The sequence below is a fragment of the Nelumbo nucifera genome, chromosome 2 (assembly GCF_055504915.1).
Source record: "Nelumbo nucifera cultivar China Antique chromosome 2, China Antique-T2T, whole genome shotgun sequence".
In the NCBI taxonomy this organism is placed as follows: Eukaryota; Viridiplantae; Streptophyta; class Magnoliopsida; order Proteales; family Nelumbonaceae; genus Nelumbo; species Nelumbo nucifera.
Window position 1 is genome coordinate 88,366,710 of NC_142650.1, and position 4,705 is coordinate 88,371,414.

At 40.1% G+C, this 4,705-nt stretch overlaps 1 pseudogene; it reads right to left on the minus strand.

The window, feature by feature from the left end:
- Positions 1-338: 338 nt before the first annotated feature.
- LOC104606053 (L-type lectin-domain containing receptor kinase V.9 pseudogene) lies at positions 339-3,115 on the minus strand (annotated as a pseudogene).
- Positions 3,116-4,705: the final 1,590 nt, after the last annotated feature.

Sequence of the window (4,705 nt, forward strand, 5' to 3'; positions counted from 1 at the left end):
AAGAGCTTGAAACAAGTATTTTCTTATTATCATTATATAATTAGTGGTTCAGGTGTAGTCCTAATTTCTAGTTTAGCTTGAGAAGTCGTACACCATATTTTTAAGAGGTTTTTTCCTCAAGAGTACCTGAATGTGTGATGGTCATCCTATATCTTAATGGTGACATGCCGGTTGGAGATTGGTGAGACCTTGATCTGAGGTTCAAGAAGAGGGTCATATATCTTATAAATTTTCCTTTGTCACTACAAATCTTGCTTGCTTTCTTGATTCATATATGGGAATGGGTTTACCAGTCAATACATTTATGGAAGAAGTTTAAATTAACTGGATTTTCTTTTTCATAAAATTCTCTATGATCATAAGACAAGTTTCAGTCCCAGAGCACTTATGACTGTTTGATCTAAGCGCTTGGACAGATGGCTAATACTATTTGGTGAAAACCCCGACAAGAGATAGTGCATGGAGTGACATAGATGAGGAAAGTAGACACATGGCAAATTCAAAGAATCTTGTGGACTCCACTTGACAGAAATAGGTGCTGTCTAGATAAGGAAGACTAAGAGACTTAATCATACATGGCTGTAGGGCTGTCAATTGGACCGGATTTGGTCTAATTCGATGTGGGCTCATTTACAAATGGACCTAACCCAATTATCCAGTACAAGTCCATACAAATCAAGTCCAATCCAGTCTAATTAAAATGCAAATGGACTTGATTAGTGAATGAAACACCAAAAATTACATGAATTCCACACAAATAATTCAATCAGATCCATATTCGCTCTACCCTCGGTCCAAAAGACCAAACCCCGAAAGAAATACATAACCTATATGTTTTCCTCCTTACTCAAGGTGTCATCAATTGCTTAACTGAAATAATTAGATTCAGAGCAATTGATCATCCGGACTTGCCACAAAATCCTGAAACAAGAGATCCTTAGCTAAAGAGCCACAGGCTGTGGCCATGGGTCAACGGCCTCCAGAGATGAATTGTTCTGTGATTGTTAATGAGGGGACAGAAAATTTCTCTAGCGTAGAAGCAGACGATGGGGCCGTTTCATAGACAACCTCCTCTCCCCCCCGCACAAGAACATCTGCACTGAAATCCTCTGGTAGCGGAGCATCACCTTCCAAATATTTCAGCACACAAGACATGCTCGGTCTAGCTTCGGCCACAGGGTGTGAACAAAGCAACCCAAGCTTCAACACCAATTCAGCTTCTTCCACCACATATTCCGTGCCTAACTTCGGATCCACTGTCTCCAAAATGGTTCCCCTCCGCCAGCTCTCAGTCACCCAGTCCACCAGAAGTATCCTCTCCGGTGCCGCTTCTCGTTGCACTGGTCTTCTCCCACAAGCGACAGAGAGCAGAAATGCACCAAACGCAAACAAGTCTGTTCTTGTATTGGCCTTCCCTGTTCTTGCAAGCTCTGGTGCAATATAACCCAGAGTGCCTGCTAGGTGGGTGGTCTGAGGGTCAATTCCATGGTCGCATAATCTGGCTAGCCCAAAATCCCCCAACCGTCCATTCATCTCGCTGTCTAGTAAGACATTGCTAGCCTTGATATCTCTGTGAATGATCACATTCATCCATTGATGATGCAAGTAGAGAAGCCCAGAAGCGACGTCCCTGATGATCTTAAACCTTTGTTCCCAACTCAGTATCATCTTGGGTTGATCAAAGATGAACTTGTTGAGGCTCCCGTTGGGCATGAAGTCGTAAACCAGGAGGAGCTCTCTTTTGCGCCTGCAATAGCCCAGTAGAAGTACCAAGTTTGGGTGCCTGAGCCTGCCGATCGTCGCAATCTCTGCAATGAACTCTTTCATTCCTTGTGCTGAATCATGAGCAACTTTCTTCACTGCTACTTGGACCCTTGAACTGGGTAACACCCCACGATAGACCTCACCGAAACCTCCTCTCCCAAGAAGCTCTTTCTCTTTGAAGCCTTTGGTGGCAACAAACAGGTCCTTGTACCTGAATCTGTGAGGCCCGTACTGGACCTCCCAATCTTCGAGTACTTCACTGAATTTTATCTTCCTTCGATAAGTCAAAAGGCCACTGGCCATGGCTGCCAGCAGAAAGAGAACTGCAGTCAACGGCAGCAGCCAAGCCAAAACCTTCGGTTTCTTCTTGTGTTTTTCCTCTGCTTGTACACTTGTAGGAATCTTATCATTTCGAGGGAGATCATCAGGAAGAAGTGAAAGGTTAAAAGATTGAGCTTGCCCGTTCATCTTGAAGCTCCAACCCAGTAAATAATGAGTTGCAGGAACAGAACCAGTAGATGATGAGAAACCTACATACATATTCTCCAAGATGTATGGTGAAAGATCAAGTGCTAAGGACAGGAGAGGAAAATGGGGTTTAGTCATGTTGAAAGGAGCTACTGTAACATTAAGTTGTTTAGCTACACCATCATATTCCACCCACACTTGCATTGGATCTCCACTTACCAGCCTTAGATCTCTAAACCCATCTGCAACTGCAACTCCGTCTGTGTAATAACCTGCTCGACTGGAATTAATGGACTCTAAGCCGTTGATGTCGATCCCAACATGGTTATTGTTGATATCCATGAACTGGGGGCTTCTGATGGTGTCTAGCTCAACTGCAACAATATGATTGAACTGATTTCCGTTGTTGGTGTCATTGAATAGCCCAAGATAGTGATTGGGTAGGGCTCCGGGGAATGATTTTGAAGGTGAAATGACAAAGGCAATTCCATGGCCACTTAGTGATTGATCGTGAGAGATTATTGTGAAGAGGAAAGAAGTAGAGAAGGAGAAAGCACTATTGTTTGAGTTCTTGAACCGGAGAGGTTGGGAGTAGAAGAGATAGCCTTCCTGGTTAAGACCATCATCGGTCAGCTTAATAAAGCCTTCGGCCCGGGCCCTAGCATCGCCATGCAGCTCTAAGGATTTGTTGCTGTATCCGTAAAAGATGAAATCATCGCTAGCAGTAGTACTGGATTGTGCGAGCTTTAGGTGGAGTAGGAAAAACACCAAGATCATGTAAGACATGGCTAAGTGTGATCAGGACGAAACTCTGATCACTTTCTCTCGAGTTTGAATTTGGAAGAGCTTATTGAGCTATATCTGTAGTTGGTTGAAACAAATGGAAGGATATGGGAATTGGATGGACAGAGCTTCCTCCCTCCTGTTATACTGAAATTTGGTAAACGCAAACGTGGAACATGTTTCTGGTAGCAGTCATCGTGGATAGTAGAATCTCTGGAGTTCTTTGACTTTCTTCTTTTTCTTCTTATTCTTTGAGTAAGCGAGTTGAGTTGGTGTCTGCTTCCTGGAGATTTGCGCAGAGAGGGCAATGCTTTTAACTCTTAGAAAAGCAGCATGAGCCGTGCATCTCTAGTGGTGATCCAACTGTTGGAATAAATGGTTCTATGTAGAAGATATTCCGGACGAGTGGTATAAGATGGACTTGCAAGGCTTACAGAACAAATTTGCCTACTAAGCAACTCTTTTCTAGAAAGTGTAATTTGAGGCTTATATTATCACATGCACTCTGAAGTCAAACTTCACGTAACATGAAAATTGAAAGTTTTTTGCTTTCAAAGCCTGAATGTTGAAAGACGTTTCCAGAAAAAGAGAAGTTTGAACTGTTTTTTGGGATAAGTACACTGTCCAATCTGAAATGACAGCCCCTATTAATCTATTAATAGCCTCCTGAATTTGGCATCGACACAGGATCACGATTTATCCCACTTATACGGCGTGGATTGAATTATAACATTTTCAAGAATTGAGGCACATGGATGACAATGTCAAATGGACAATTTATATGCTATGGGTTGTTTGGCTAAATCCTGAACAGAAGACACCGCGAAGTTTGAGTCTAACCCAACCCAATATAAATTACAACAGGAATACCGACCAACCTATAGGATCATATAATCCACTCCTATCCGGCATGACCCCAGAATGGTTTCCCCATTCAAAAGTTTATTCTATTTATATTTGTCATTTCTTACCCATTTATAAAAGCATTAATGGATGAGCGTCCATCGTCCAACACCCTGATTTTATATTTTCAATTTTACCCCACCCTGATTTTATATTTCTAATATATTTTCAATCCTATTCTCTCTTAAAATGCCTGAATTATATACATATATATATATATATATATATGATGATGACAATGTTTCGTTAAAAAGTCTATTTTTTACTTTCCATTTTTATCTTTTATTATGTTTTTTTTTTTCTAATTTTATTTAATTAACAGTTAACACTTGTAATTGGATAATCTATGTATCTCATCATTTATAAAAATGAGAATGGTGACAATGCTTTGTCAAAAAGGCTAATTTTCATTTTCCATTTTTACCCTTTATCATATATATATATATTTTTATTTTAAAGCTTGATTTTCACTTTCCATTTTTACTCTTTGTTATGTTTTTTATTTTTCAATTTTATTTAATTAACGCTTAACACTTGTAATTGGATAAAACAAATAAAATAATAATAAGACTACTGTAGAACCTATTCCTCGCCTTATATAATCTTCTCCCGAAGCACCTACTTAATTAATGAACCTCTTCATTGATTAGAGCTAACACGTGTCAAGTGTCGAATGGTTTGCTCAAACTACAAATTTGAATTGAAGGGAATAATAGATTTTTTCAACCTCTCTCTTTTCATCAGGGACAATCAGATGATTAAATGAAGCTTTTTTTTTTCTCCCTAT